General features: G+C 32.8%; 1 protein-coding gene across 2 annotated transcripts in view; it reads right to left on the bottom strand.

Annotated features, from left to right (window-relative positions):
- Positions 1-16,870, bottom strand: part of Madm (MLF1-adaptor molecule) — a 56,711-nt gene that overhangs the window by 22,755 nt on the left and 17,086 nt on the right. The window lies entirely within an intron of this gene.

Below are 16,870 nucleotides of genomic sequence, written 5' to 3'. Positions count from 1 at the left end.
ATATTTTACCTAGAAGTCTAGACAAAAAAGTGAACTTCACCATTTCTTCCATTCAATAAAACGCGTTGTAAATTACACTTTTACACTACGTCGCGTCACTTTTAATTTTCTCTGAAACATTAATCAATTAATGTAACAACAATAAACCCGATAGATGGGATGTGACGTGCCATATGTAATTATCACCGATCACTAAGCGATAAGCGTCAAAAACGTGTGCATGCGAATACTGTGTAATGATATGTAATTTGTAGGAGTGGATTCTAGCTAGCACCTGTTTTATACAGGATGTCACAAGTTAGGCAACCAGAAATTGAATAATAACGGTCATAAATTCCGCGAGGCGGTCATTTTGATAAAACCGTATAATATAGTGGATTAAAAATGTTGCGGTAATCGGTATTTTTGGCGGATGTTGTAAACATTAGATTTTCCTTAATGAGCAAAATTGAGAACTGCTAATCGTTAAATACTAAACAATTTTTATTGTCACCAAGTCATAACTGAATAATTTTAGAATATCGTGGATTAGAGAATACAGGGTGTCCCTCACAGAGACACATTGAAAATTTGGCATTTCAGTTTAGCCAACTTGCTTATTTTAAATGACACCCTGTATGTTATTATACTATTTTTGAATACTCGTATCGATTTCGCATATTTTTCAACATTGAAACAACGACATATTCAGATTTTGGGCATGCTGAGTTGTTACCAAAACTTCAAAACTCTCCTACCGATAGTTTTTCTTATACAGGGTGGTCCAGTTTTAAACGTCAATTTTTCACCAATCGATAGCCCATCAAAAAATAAGTTGACATGCATTATATCATTTTCCTGAAGAACGCTTCCTAAGGAAGACACTGGATATTATTCAAAATTGACAAAAATGTCTACTTGGGTTATTGTATTTTTTACTTTAAAATGGTTCAAAAGGATTCAAATCTGGTCATCTGTGAGGTTTACGATTTAAATTTTGACACTGAAAATAGTCAAAAATCAGGATTTTCAGATTTTTTTTTATTCAATTAAACACTGGTAACAGTCCGAATTTTTGGACTAATTTAATTCTAAAAATTAGTCTTTAAAACTAATATCGTAGCATTTAATGCCAAAATTGTTTACTTTCATCAATGAAGAGTCTGAAACTTAATTTTTACTAGAAAAAATTGTTTAAAATTCGGTTTTTTTAGTCTTAAAGCAAAGTGAAACGTCTAGAAGTCAATTTAATACTGACAAAGCGTGAAATGGCATGTTTAAACCTATGAAAAATGTAAAAATAGTTTTTTAAGTCTCCTATGTCAAAAACTTGGTGAAGGTAACCCTAAAACTCGATTTTCCTAGCTGAAAGCAGTTTTAAAGCCCTCAAAATAGTCCAGAAAATCAAAAGCAAACTAAACAAACCTGAAAAGTTAGTCTTCAACTCAATTTTTATGAATCTAATGTCAATATCCTGTATTTAAGAAAGACTATTTTCAAGACTAAAATATTGAAATGTATTATCAATCTATGAAAACTTACTTCAAATGGAAATTTTAAGCTTTTGATGTCACTTTTCATTGGTTTAGAGTTACTTTTTGGTGCCCAAGTCCATTTTCAAGGTTGAAATGTGTGAATTTGTAGTAAAAAATTGTAGATAAAGTAGTTTTTCATGACTACAACCTAATTTTTACTACTAAAGTTTTTCAACTTATCTGAAAACTATAACGACTGACTACAAAGACAGTTTTTAAGCCTTTCAAGACAATTTTCACAGTTTCCAAGGCTAAATTCTTTCAATTTGTGAAAACTGGTCAAACGACATTTTTTAAGCTTCTGAAGTAAATTTTCACTGTTTTCAAGACAATTTTTAAGTTAAGTTGGGTTGTTAGGAAAGTTAATTTTGGGTCTTTGAACGTAATAACAATAACTTAATTATCTCGAAAACGATGCTTCAAATCAGAATTTTTTAAGAGGTACTTATTTTGTCAAATTGGACAAGTAAAATAAAAAAAATTAAATTTTTGAAAAATATCCAGTGACGTAGAGAATCAGGCAGAAACATGAAAACCATCTTCCTGTATCTACGCTACTGGAGAATTTTGGCAAACGTCATTCATAATAAGTATTAATTTCATAAGTGCTTATTCCAAATTAGATCAAAATTGCTACAACGGTTTGACAATTATGTTATGACAAAAAACACGAAAATTTGAAGGACTGTATTTTTCTTAGGAAGCATTTTTCAGGAAAATGACATAATGCATGTCAACTTATTTTTTAATTGGCTATGGATTGGTGAATTATTGACATTTAAAACTGGACCACCCTGTATAGATTACACTTTTTATTTCATAGTGAGACACCCTGTATAACGATAAACATCGTTAATGCTATTCTGAGTTAACAGAGTTTTAATTTAAATAAACCCATTAAGTTTATACACGTTCGTTTATAGATTTTCAATGTGATTTTTGTTTCTGAAATTTTGAGAAATGAATACTGGCACTGTACTGCTCGCAGTGCTCGAGAGAATGGGTTGGTATATATGGTCACCCTGTATATGTCTCTGTGCAACTATAATATCGAATGCTTTAAACTGCATTTCTATCCAAGATTAAACCGACATAAACGATAGTTTGATCTCAAGATAAAAAAAATAACAACATTTTTGTGGTTTTATAATGACTGTAGATTTTAAACTGACAGATTTAATTAATCAGAAACCATAAAAGTAATCCTAATTTCCTAGCTCTGCTAAAGTTTGTCTCTGCTAAGAATGCAACTTTAATCACCTATTGTTTTTTCGCTTAATTTGAACTTTTCTGCAAAGTATCAATCATACGTTATTCCTCTTATCACAAAGTCCACCAGAATTACTTTGAATAAAAATTGATAAGAAAGTTCATTGAGCTATTTGAATTATTTTTTTTTAAATTTTCACCTGGATTGACATCCCTTCTTAAATTATATGGCGCTAAAGCTTTTATCAGATTATTTTTCTTTTAATTCCTAATACATAATAATTATTATCGATTTCAAAGTTACCTATACAATTTAATTATTAATTTGTAGCAACGATTGTCTATTATCGGCATTATCCAATCAATGTTTTTGCTCTAAAAATAATTAATCAAAGCAATGTCAAACGGATTTCACGCAACTGTAACAATATACCAGGGGCGTACCAACCAAGCGCCATCATCCAGTTTAAAACGGGTTAAATATAGATCGCGTTCGGTAATTACATGTCGCCGTTTTGTATAGGAAACTTATTTTTGAAATGCAAAAACATTTCTAACCAGTAATTACCAAGGTCGATTCCGTAAGAGTGAAAACGAGGTGCGAATGTATGTATTGTTTTTGTTCGACAAACGTGCATTCCGTGTATTATTGTAAACTGTTTACTCTGGATTACGCCAGCTACGTACAGCTAGAGCTAAATTTTAGCGTGTTTTTGTGTGATTTAATGAGATGAAAATATTGCTTCATCTTAAGAAAAATTAAAGATGGTTAATTGGTTAAGTTTAGGGGAGTAATCTTTGCGTAAATTACAGAACTGTTTTTGACCAATCCACTGCGCTGCAATTTAAGCAAAGGCTTCATCTTTAGACTTTAAAAAACATCTGATAAAAAAAATAAAATAAAAAATAATACAACAAGTTTAATTTAAGATCCTTTGGTATAAATAGATATTTTTTAAAGAAAAAAATATTGAAATTTTTGACAAAAAATGGCATTTTTAAAATTTTTAAAAGTGCTTATTTTACCTAATTTGAGGTCCTTTGGTATAAACATTCCCTTTGCTGTGCATTGGAACCCTTATGGAGCAAAATATAAATTGCACAATGTGCACTTTTGACCAAAACAAAAATGCACTTTTGTCTTTTTTTGTATTTTTAACTCTTATAGATTTCGCAATAGAAAGAGGATAAAAAATACTACAAAATGAGCCAAAACTCACCTCTCTAGCTCCTCACGTTACCGAGATATTGAATCTTAAAAAAGATGCCTACCTAATACCCCCCATTCTTTCAATTTTTTTGAAAAATGAAAAGTGTTAAAATGCTTTTTTTGTGTTTATTTCAGCTAAACACCCTTTGCTGTGCATTCGTACCCTTATGGAGCAAAAAAAAAATTGAAAATTTTTACAAAAAATAGCATTTTTCCAATTTTCGAAAGGTTCAAAGAGGTTATTTCCCTTAATTTGAGGTCTTTTGGTATAAATATGCCATTTGCTGTCAAAAACTGTCATTTTTCCAATTTTTGAATATTGTTCCTGTACTGGTAGACAGGGTAATTCTAAAGTTGGTGCTTTCCTTGCACCTACGACTAGGGCTTCAAAAAATAATTTTTTTTTCCTTTGACGCTTTTTCGAAATATGAACAATAACAGAGATACAGGGTGTCAAAGTTTTTCTGAAAAAGTATTAATGATTTTGGCCAAACCCCTTGAAGTAATTAAACAAAATTTTGTAGGTGTCAGTAGCTACGTTGAAAGCAAATTTTCCAAGAAACAACAATTTTCTTGTGTTTGCCAGTGGCGCGCGTATAATATTTTTAAAACATTAAAAAAAAATATATTACTCTACTGGTTTTTTTTCAACATAAAATTTATTATTGAATTCCTTGTTCAATTCTAAAAATAAAACCCCTTTTATTATTTTTTGCTACGACTCACCGTTTCCCAGTAAAAAAATAAAAACCATATTAATGCGTGCCTAAAATTAAATGATGTTTTAATTTAAAGTGTCAAATTATTAAAACTTATTTCAATGGCGGCTGAAATCTCTTGTTTTTGTTTATGTCTGTTATATAAGGTATAACCTGTAGTTAGTTAAAATTAAATTTAAGTTATTTTTTATTTTGTTGTTTTTTCAGTAAAACTTTGACACTCTGTATCTTCGTTATTGTTCATATTTCGAAAAAGCGTCAAAGGAAAAAAAAACCTTATTTTTTGAAGCCCTATTCGCAGATGAAAGGAAAGCACCAACTTTGGAATCACCCTGTATAATATTGAATCGATGATCTAAGGCTATTACACCCGTCTTAATCACCTTAGCTCCAGTTACTTGATAAGACTTGTTGAATGAAGTACTATGCTTGCAGTTAATGACCATTATCTTGCAAGTATTGAAATCAATGATTGTGAAACCCCAGAAAAGTTATCGCTGACAGAAACGGTCGAAAAAAAAACGATTATCAAATTAACGACATGCGGATACATTAATAACAGTTTTATTCACAATATTGCTGGTAGTTTCGTTTTTATTATTTAAAGCTGATACTGTGTAATTTTAATTTAACATAAAACCCCCACACTAACCTGGTTTTTTTCAAATTTTTGCGTCCAAGATCAAGAAATGTTCCAAAAATACCTACTGAATCTGGGGTCCAACAATACAAATTGATAGAGATAGATCGCAAAGTTCGGATAAAAGCATTGTCCCAATTCATTTACGTTTAAAGTGCCAAATTTCTCGTTGGCCCTGATGAGATCATTACTCCTAAAATTACGTGACGTTTCGAATCCACACAATCATCATTAACATATTATTATCTGAATGACCGATAAATGTGGTTCGCTTAAAATTAAATTTTAATGGCATAACAACACGTTAGTGAAGAGTGATATTTTTTTAAACAATTACTTACTTACAAAACCAACACTTAAAGGTTAACCCGACGTGCTTTTTGGCTTGCCAATCTAAACCCATTCACACTCGTTATTCTCCCTAGCTTGACGACCTCTTATCTACTTAAAAAAGTAGTTATTGTAAATTATATTTTGTTAAGCAAAGCTATTTTTAGTTTTAATATACAAGTCGTAATGTAATTCTACCGTTAAATGTTAACATGGTAAACAAATTACTCGTGTTGCACGTATCGAGATTTTTCTATGGTTGTTCGTGAGTAATTGAAAGTTTTTCATGGAAATTCCGGTCGAGATAAATAAAATGATTCATTCTGAAAAAAGTCATTTCCGATAATCATTAACCAAGTGCGCATCAATTGTAAATCTATTAGTTTCACGAGATTGACATAAGTATTGTTGAACAACAAATGTAGACTTGCTCTAGTTTCAACTTTATGGTTATGTATTATATGAAACTAGTTCTCCTAAACCAATACGCTTTCATGTTCCAGAACCGTTTACTGCTAAAGGCATTTTCGACTGATTTAATGAAAGAGGATGGTTTTCTAATGACAACGATATTTTTAGCTGATAACTGGGTTGGTTTAGCAAATTGGTTTCCACAATACAAACAGAAACCTTGGATGCCATTAAAGCACATTTCGGTACCGATAAAACTATTTTTAATTAGATTTCTTGGAAACATGCCTGAAATTTAAATCAGTTTGTACGTTTTATTTGGTTTATTAAGTAAAATATTAATATAACAATTACTGCAATGTTATCATCTAATGTTTCTCAGTAACAACAACACGATTTACGACCGAAAATTGGCAAATTTGTAGTTGTAAATCGTTCGAATTTGACAATTCTAGGTAACATTGTTCAGCAATGTTGAAATTAAAAAAAGAAAAGGTAACTAAAACAGTTAATGTTTATTGTTACAAGTCTCAACATAAACGATTGCGTGCTTAAAAAATGTGTAAAGCGACTGATTCACCTTTTTTTGTAAACATTCACTCTGCATTCAAATAAACTTCTTTACATAACGTAACACCAAACATATACAACATTTTTTTACTGGATTGATGTAAAAGAGCCCACATTTTTAGTTATGAATAATTGGACTATTGATATTACTTATCATCGAGTGTTAAATGGATTAATCGAAATCACTCAACTTTTTGCGTAATGGATGAGCGTCACTGAAAATTGATTATAAAAACTTTGGCTGTTGCCACAGTCAACAATCACCAACGTACCACCTACACCGTTAATAACTCGTTAAGTATCGACTTAGATTTTACGATCATTTTTATGGTTTATCGGAAAATCTGGAAGATACGCGTTTTTCAGTTGAGTAAGTTCGATAAGACAATCTTGAAACAGAATTAGCAAAAGCTGGAAGGAGAAACAAAAACGTTGAAACCTACATTTCCTTCTAAACGAACTTCCCTGTATCGTTGCTATGCCCACACAGGAACTCAATATTGCATGTAGCATTTTATTGGCAATCGTAACACGGTCTCACTTGCATTAATCTAAAAAAAAAATAACGTAACGACACTCGTTATGTTTGTAAATTAGACCGCGTGGGCATCCAGCATTTCTATTTCTACCTTCATGTAATATATGGATATGCCCATTCATAAATCGATTCGGTCCCTGTCATGGGCGTAGACGTAATTTATTCCCGTCGTCTGCTTCTTCCGGACCTACCTTTCTAGTATGTCGTTATTACTTTAATCATATCGTTTAAGGCGTTTGACTAACATTCCTAAATTGATCCATTAGCATATCGGGTGCGAAAAATGTTCGGCAAAAATCTAATTACAAAGTTGTCATTACAAATTTGTAAAGATCCTCGTCCTTGCTCGGAACTCGAAAACGGTTCCAGTCAGGAGGTCTTTCCGTAAACTGAAAGTAATTAATCATGCCAGTCCGATGTTCCGGATAGTTAAGAAAAAGAAACAGGAAAACGTCGCATAGGAAGCGTAATTGCTTTCTTTAATTGTGCGAATGAATTTTGTTAAGGTGATTGTACAGCCAGCATTGTGAAACTTACCCTAATTGATAATCAATTTCATTTAAAATAGATTAGCCCGTAAATCTAACCCGGTTGCAAAAGCAATGAATTTGTTGATCCAGAATACAAAATAATGTCGTGGGTGGGCACTTAAATTGAAACAACAGCTCATCAGTTAGTTTCATGAAAAAACACACTGTATTAGATGACTCGGATTAAAATCTCATAGATATTGTCTGTGTCTGTACACAAAAGACCACCCAGTTGAGACATTCCAGCTAGCTCAGTTCTGGCAAGTTTTATTTCAAGCACTTACAGATGAATATTTTAAGCTCTTTCAACCTATTTTAGCTGGATGAATTAAGGCAGTTTTAATGTGGCAAAATATAAAAACCAATACCCCTGCAGTCTATTCCGGAAAGTTTTCAGAAAAATCTAATATATTTTTTATTTTCTGCAAAGTGACATGGAGATAACAATACTATCTTGCTTATCTAAAAAAGCAGTCTCCAATCTATCTTGAAAATTGACTGGGCAACTGAACTTTGTAACTGGGGAAGCTTCAGCCTTATGTTTGGTAAGATCTTTAGCAGTAAATCAGTCCATATTTAATAAAAAAGGAAAATAGTGATAAACGTTATTATAGCTGAAATGTTGATGGGTCACTTATGTTTCTTCCCAATAAATATGTTTATTTCATTACCTTTTTGATGGAACATTGCCATGTTTAAAATTGATCAATTCTTTCGATGCAGCGATTAGAGTCGTATCATCGGCATACCGCAAGTTGCATTTTGATGCCGTCAATGGTTATTCCTGATACAACACAGCAATCACAATACAGGATGGTCCAGTTTTAAGTGTCAATAATTCACCATTTGATCAAAAATCAAATCAAAAAATAAGTTGACTTGCATTGTGTCATTTTTCTGAAAAACGTTTCCTAAGGAAGATACAGTCCTCCAAATTTAAATTTAAAAAATCGTTTTATAGTTTAAAACTGAACATCCAAGACTTGTGAAAGTCCAAATTTGTACTGAATAGTCTAAAAACTTTTTTACTACTAGGAATGGTCTTATGATTCGCTTTCTCAGACTGCCATCCTGGTTGAGTGTCTGAAACTGGCATTCAAGAACTAAAAAAAGTCCGGAAATCAAGACAAAGATTGTATTGTGCATGAAACTCATTTTTTACTACTAAAAATAATATAAAAGTTGACTTTTAATGCTAGAACTGACTTTACTAGGACTAAAGAGAGTCCAAAAGTATATTTTCAAGACTTTAATTGGTGTACAACTGAATTTTCTGGACTGGACAACAAGTCTAGAAGTAAATTAAATTTTCGGACATTTTATTTCTAAAAATTAGTTCTCAAGACTATTATTGTAGCATTTGGTACCAACATTTTTTACTTTTATTACTGAAGAAACTTGACTTTTGGAAATAGTCTTAAACTCGATTTTTCATTCTTAAAAAGCACTAAAAACAGTCTGAATTTCTTAGAGATGCTACAATTTATTGCACCTATTAGTGTAGAAGTCAATTTAATAGTGAAGAAGCTTGAAATAACATTTTCAAGACTATGGTCAGTGGACACACTGGCTTTTAGGCCTGATAAGTCAAAAACTTTGTAAAGATAGTCTTGAAACTCGATTTGAGGCACTGAAAACTGTTTTAACTGCCTTAAAACACTAAAAACAGTCTAGTTTATTAAAAAATACCCGAATTCTTAGCACTGAGGTGTCTAGAAGTCGATTTAATAGTGACAAAGCTTGGAATGCTATTTTAAGTCTATGAAGAATGTTAAAAAAAATTTTATGTTTGCTATGTCAATAACTTGATGAAGATAGTCTTGAAACTCGATTTTCCAAGCTGAAAGCAGTTTTGAAGCACTAAAAATAGTCCAGAATTCGAAGAAAATGAAAAGCAAAGTAAAAAGCACGAAAAGTTCGTTTTCAAGACAATTTTCATGAATCTAATGTCAATGTCCTGCATCTAAGACTATTTTCAAGACTAAAATATTGAAATTTGTCTTCAAATTATGAAAACTTACTTCAAATGCAAATTTTAAGCTTCTGATGTCACTTTTCATTAGTTCAGTCACATTTTGGTGTTCAAGTCAATTTTTAGTATTAAAGTCTCTCGATTTGCATGAAAACTGGTTACAAACACAACTTTTAAGCTTCTGAAATTTGTATCTTTTCTAATTCAATTTTCAAAACTAAAGTCTTTTAGTTTGTCTGGAAACTATGAAAACTGGCTACAATAATATTTTTTAAACTTCTTAAGTGAATTTTCCGTTTCCAAGACAATTTTTAAGTTGGGTTGGGTTAGTTTTGGGTCTTTGACCGTAATAACGTATAATAAAGTGCTTGTTCCAAATTCAACAGTTATGACAAAAAACCGATTTTTTAAACAGAAATTTGAAAGATTGTATTTTCCTTAGGAAGCACTTTTCAGGAAAATGACATAATGAATGTCAACTTATTTTTTAATTGGCTATGGATTGGTGAATTATTGACATTTAAAACTGGACCACCCTGTATAATGACCAATAATTAATTGACTGCACAACCCTAGGCAGAATAATAGTCTTATGTTTTCTGTGACAAAATGTTACAAGACCAACTATGTCAAAATTGTACTTTTAAAGTGCCTTTAGAAACTACAGTAAAATTTTAAATACGCAGTGTTGCAAGTTTTCTGATTTATACCTACACCAGTCTAAACCATTTTGATGTGGTGAATGTACGCAGACAAACAAAAATAATGTTGGTGGTCATTGGTTTCTAAATATGGACAAAAAGATTTATGCGGTGTACAACGAACTCAACTGTGCAATTTTAATAACATGTTTTGCTAGTGAAATTTACAAGTTAAATGCTCCATTTAAGAATTTCCGGTAGTTTACCATCTATTACTCACTGTTGTACCCAGTTTGTATCAGATAAGTAATGTGTTAAGCGAGCATGCGAAATGGTTGTTCTGTTATCGATTTGTACCACTTCAAAAAATTAGTTGTAGGAAGCAAATTGCTACTGATATTTTGGTATGTAAGCCGGTGATATTAATCTGGATACTTTCCATGTAAGCTGATCCCACCCACTTGATCCATATAACGTAGCAAGTTCATAATGTATCCGAAGAGTGCCAGAAGCATTATAAGTTTAAATAAAAAAATCTGTAAATTGAGAGAGCACGTTTGTTTGGAGTGTTCTGGTTTAACAAACGTTCGGTCGTGTTTTAGCTACTAATTAGCTCGTTTTGTGTCATGATACACTTCTAGATTGGGGCCGTTCCTCCCTGGCCGGCTAATTTATCGAAACGCGAAACTCTTAATTGCCCATAAATTTCGGAATTAACCGTCACCTTTTTTTCCGAAATTCCTCAGGCAGAAAGTTGCAGTCGTCTCAAAAGAATTCCCCACGATTCTCCCGTCTATTTCGATGCAACGTTTATTTCGGTGCAGCGCAAGATAGATGATCGGACATTAGCACTCGGTATATTTCTTGAGTAATCTCCGCCGTTTCCCGGTTTTCGAGTGATTATTGCACTCGCAGTTTGCCTTAAGGTTATCTAAATATAACCAACGGTTATGTGGCTTAGGCGGTGACGGTAAAAGTTTCCCATTTCTTCAGGGTTTCCATTATTTAAACGCGTTTCTATTTCGAGACGCACAAATGTTGTTCGCCGCTCTAATCCATGACAGGTAAAGTATCATTTACTCCAATTCAAATCGAAAGTGTCTTTTGAATCATTTATCTACATTTTTTTTATTAACCGTCCTGGAGAAAATTATTAGTCAGTTTTTTCATCTATTATTAGATTTTTTACAGAGCTTTTCCTTGTCTATTTATAGGTATGCTTTTTTTACCATAAAGATGGGTTGTTTAGATCAATATCTAGGTAATTCCATACCAAAGGATGGTTTTTGTAGCTCATATTTTTCATAAATGTTTCGTAAAATGACAGAGCTTGTTTTGGTGATCTCTCCTGATTTTTGTATTTCATATTTAAGAAGAATAATCAACACAATAATCACATTTTGATAGTTTTGACATTAGTCACAGATATCACGTGGTTTTTGGAGGATCATTTAGCTAGGCAGTCAAAATAACCGTCATAAATCTCAGAAACACGTTTTCTATCGAATACAGCCCGAAAACTTTTCTAAACCCTGTTTTTCGCAACTTTTGACAGTCAGGAACAAAATTGCTGGTAAAACCCACTTGTAGTGAGAAAATAACTGGTTTCAGCACATATTTGAAATTATCATTAAATTTCCTATCCAATAACCTGAAAAAAACAGTAGAAAAGTTGGTACAGAGAGGGAGAGAAGCGGTGTCAAAATTTGAACTGCCAGAAACACAGTTTGAACAAACAGTCAGAGACAAAATTGCTTGTAAAACCCACTTGGAGTGAGAAAATTACAGTTTTTAGGACATTTTTGAAATCCTCATTAAATTTCCTATCCAATAACCTGAAAAAAACAGTAGAAAAGTTGGTACAGTAAGAGAGAGAAGCGGTGTCAAAATTTGAACTGCCAGAAACACAGTTTGAACAAACAGTCAGAGACAAAATTGTTTGTAAAACCCACTTGTAGTGAGAAAATTACAGTTTTCAGCATATATTTGAAATCCTCATTAAATTTCCTATCCAATAACCTGAAAAAAACAGTAGAAAAGTTGGTACAATGAGGGAGAAAAGCGGTGTCAAAATTTGAACTGCCAGAAACACAGTTTGAACGAAAGAAACAAAATTGCTTGTAAAACCCACTTGTAGTGAGAAAATAACTGTTTTCAGCACATTTTTGAAATCCTCATTAAATTTCCTATCCAATAACCTGAAAAAAACAGTAGAAAAGTTGGTACAGTGACGGAGAGAAGCGGTGTCAAAATTTGAACTGCCAGAAACACAGTTTGAACAAACAGTTAGAGACAAAATTGCTTGTAAAACCCACTTGTAGTGAGAAAATAACTGTTTTCAGTACATAATTGAAATCCTCATTAAATTTCCTATCCAATAACCTCACAAACAGTAGAAAAGTTGGTACAGTGAGGGAGAAAAGCGGTGTCAAAATTTGAACCGCCAGAAACACAGTTTGAACGAACAGTCAGAGACAAAATTGCTTGTAAAACCCACTTGTAGTGAGAAAATAACTGTTTTCAGTACATAATTGAAATCCTCATTAAATTTCCTATCCAATAACCTGAAAAACAGTAGAAAAGTTGATACAGTGACGGAGAGAAGCGGTGTCAAAATTTGAACTGCCAGAAACACAGTTTGAACGAACAGTCAGAGACAAAATTGCTTGTAAAACCCACTTGGAGTGAGAAAATTACAGTTTTTAGCACATATTTGAAATCCTCATTAAATTTCCTATCCAATAACCTGAAAAAAACAGTAGAAAAGTTGGTACAGTGACGGAGAGAAGCGGTGTCAAAATTTGAACTGTCAGAAACACAGTTTGAACGAACAGTCAGAGACAAAATTGCTTGTAAAACCCACTTGTAGTGAGAAAATAACTGTTTTCAGCACATATTTGAAATCCTCATTAAATTTCCTATCCAATAACCTGGAAAAAACAGTAGAAAAGTTGGTACAGTGAGGGAGAAAAGCGGTGTCAAAATTTGAACTGCCAGAAACACAGTTTGAACGAAAGAGACAAAAATGCTTGTAAAACCCACTTGTAGTGAAAAAATAACTGTTTTCAGCACATTTTTGAAATCCTCATTAAATTTCCTATCCAATAACCTCAAAAACAGTAGAAAAGTTGGTACAGTGAGGGAGAAAAGCGGTGTCAAAATTTGAACTGCCAGAAACACAGTTTGGACGAACAGTCAGAGACAAAATTGCTTGTAAAACCCACTTGTAGTGAGAAAATAACTGTTTTCAGCACATATTTGAAATCCTCATTAAATTTCCTATCCAATAACCTGAAAAAAACAGTAGAAAAGTTGGTACAGTGACGGAGAAAAGCGGTGTCAAAATTTGAACTGTCTGAAACAAATTATTTGTAATTTACCTACTGCTGGCAATTTACCGGTACATTTTTCTGGTAAAAAAAAATATTTCTTTTACCGGTAATTTACCCATCACTACTTTGTATAGAAGAACGAAGCAATAGTTTGTCAAAGAAAAGAAAGAAATTTCAAAAGAACTGATGAAAGAAGAGCGAAAAAATTTGTTAAAATGATTGAACAGACTAATTGCACAAAATTTTCAAAAGAATTTGTTGAAAATTGGTAAATATTGTAAATGGGCAAAAAGACGATCTGGGAAATGTGCATTGAATACGACAAATAAAGCAAAATATAAGGTTGGGATACTATTCAATGAAACTTTTAGTGAAAAGTATTCAATTTGAACCACCCTGTACATGCTGTAAAATGTTAGAAATATGATCTTTTTGGGTAGCAATTTTTCTTAAAATAACTAGATTCTAAACGTTCGTGTTAAGTTTGTAATTTTTGCGTTTTCCTGGACATGGTTAATGTCGTTTAGTGACTTAAATCACACTACGAGGTTTTGGTTATACCTGTGTGCACAAAAACATGCTTTCAATAATAATCTATTGGATTCGACATAAAATTGCACCGGATAACCCACACGTGAATCAACCAGAACCATATAGACGTGGTTACCAGCCCGTGGACTGGTATCCATTCACAGGAATTTCAAGGCGACTGGGCGAGACTACAGGCGCTGGGCATACCAATTAAGAGATCAAAGTCAAAGGCAGCTATTTCTGCACACTTCCTACCTCATTACCTCTAATCGTTTCATTAATCCAGTTGCTTTGGAGATTGAGCCAAAACCGATTTACGCGCAGAGCGTCCGTTAAGTTTTTTAGTTTCAACCAAGTAATCAGCAATTCGATTCATTAGCAAGCACACTTAAGCCTGCTAGGATTTAATTAATTAAGAGCCAATAAAAAAACGTAATTGAGAGGAGCGTTTTAATTAGCTAAAAACAGAACTTTATACCACCTATTATTATCCAGCAACATGTATTTTCATTTAGCATAAATCAAGTGTTAGGGCCGTTATTCCATATCTAGGAAACGGATTAATCACCCAACCCTTCGGGCCAGTGACCAGCCAGCCTCGAAACCGCTCAGACAAGGTCGATGGGGCTTGTTACGTCATTCGTCATATCATCCGCTTAAAATTTATGTGTAGATCAGGATACCGAGGTTGCTGTGTGTTTATGTTTCCTATACATTACAGTTACTTCTTTTTTAAAGACGCAGAAAATACTAAATTTTGAACACGTTTCATTTACTGTTCAATTCTGTGAATCTTCTACGTAAGTGATACGAGGCAGTTTTACCAGATAAAAAAGTGTTGAGTAAGCTTTTTGATTCTATTCCAAGTAATGAAATATCAGTTTGTGTCAATGAGAAGAATTGTCTGAAAGATTCATCCTTTAATTCAATATTTACCAGTCTCTTCTCCTAGGATAGACTAGCAAAAAGAATAGACAAGGGTGGAAGAACGGATGAGATGAAATGAATTCTGAAAATCCTAAAAGAATAAATGTATAAACCTAGACACGTTTAATTAATCCTGCTTGAAGGATAACATTAATGCACATTATAAAAACATTTAAATCAACTAGAAAGCATTGTGACAAATGTAATTATTTAACTTAGCCTTATCAATTTAGGACTTGGAATGATAAAACGTAGAGGCGGGCTCAGTCAATACGAAATCAAGCGATAAGACGATGATTGTGAGAGTTGGTAATATTGTCTTTTATTTAAATTTTTTCAGAGGAAAAACACAATGACGTTGTGACTTCCGAAAATAACGAGTGATAAAACTGTAAGTGGGTGTGCATATCCTATGTCAATGCCGACGTCTGGGCCCAGTTTCGGTAGTTTTTGATCGACAAAAACAAATATTTGGTTTTCAAATATTTATACTGACAAAGTACGGACGTAGATACTTAATCCTAACGTCACATTGCAAACGAAAAGCAATAAAATTTAAAGAAAGTGGATGTTGTGTGACCAGGCTTGACTGTTGAAATTTTAAGCATATTCAGATTTTGGCGAATATCAGACAGACATGTGTTATTTTTAGGAATTACAAATTTACGTCTCCGATTTGTTTTAGATAGTTACGTCCGCATATTTTAGTTTGATACTTTTTTACGACCAACAAAACAAATCTAAATGTACCATGAACAATTTCTTCTGGATATGCCTTTGTCTTTACTTAACATAAATCTTGGTAAAGGACAACCAATCGTTCTGAACCATAATAAACAACCCGAATGCACCAAAACGGCAATTTGTTTACGTTTTCTTATGTTTGTCGACAAATGCATGATTCATACTGTAGTTCAGCCCAATATGGCCAGTTTCGGATGTCATTCCCGCTGAACAATGGAACGGACGATCGAGTCGGAAACGACAACGTCTTCGGCCAGTTTTTACAGTCGTTACCCCCCTAGAAACCATTAAATCATATTTTACTGCACTAATGAAACGACTTTATTAGTCGGATAATTACTGTTATTTCAGGTCAAAACGAGTTTAAAAGTAGATTAAATAATTTCCAGGGAATTTAGTCAATTAGAACCACGTCAACAATAATGTTTAAATAACCTCGAAGAGACAAAGAGTCAGAAATATAGTTTTAATGTAGCTAATTAAGTTAGTCATAGATTGTTGTGTTTACACTCAACAAATCAATTTAAAACCACTGGTGAGACAAAGCTTAACAAAAAAATTCAAAACACAACAACAAAAGCTAGTGATTTTAGTGATTTTCTGTGTTGACTGATGTATTTTGAATTCTAGTATTGACTTCCTTGGGGGCCCTAACTCTTGAAAGCAGGGAAGGGAATTTACAAGAGAAGTGTTGATAGAATGTTCCAGGGGGTTCCAGTCACATTCTACAGACCTTTCTCTTGATAAATCTCTTCTCTGGAGTCAAGAATTTAGGACCTGATGATGGCTCCTATCGATTTAAAATATTTTTCATGTATCGTAACCTATATTTATCTGCAACGATTTCTGAGATATTGATGTTTAAAAAATGATTTTTTCAAATTTCCAAGGGTTATAGCTCTTAACCAGAATGTCACAATTTTAAAAATCATTAAAAATACGTTGAAAGAAATATGACGTAAAGTACAGAAGGGCATTTCCCGCCTTTATTAGAGAGCCACGCCCTAAAAACTGCCCAAAAAACCTGTATTTTTAAGGTTCGTTTGAAAACG

Source organism: Ips typographus, linkage group LG4, assembly GCF_016097725.1.
Source record: "Ips typographus isolate SLU linkage group LG4, UJ_Ityp_2.0, whole genome shotgun sequence".
Taxonomy (NCBI): Eukaryota; Metazoa; Arthropoda; class Insecta; order Coleoptera; family Curculionidae; genus Ips; species Ips typographus.
The sequence above is the reverse complement of the archived record's forward strand: the minus strand, read 5'-3'. Positions and strand labels throughout refer to the sequence as shown.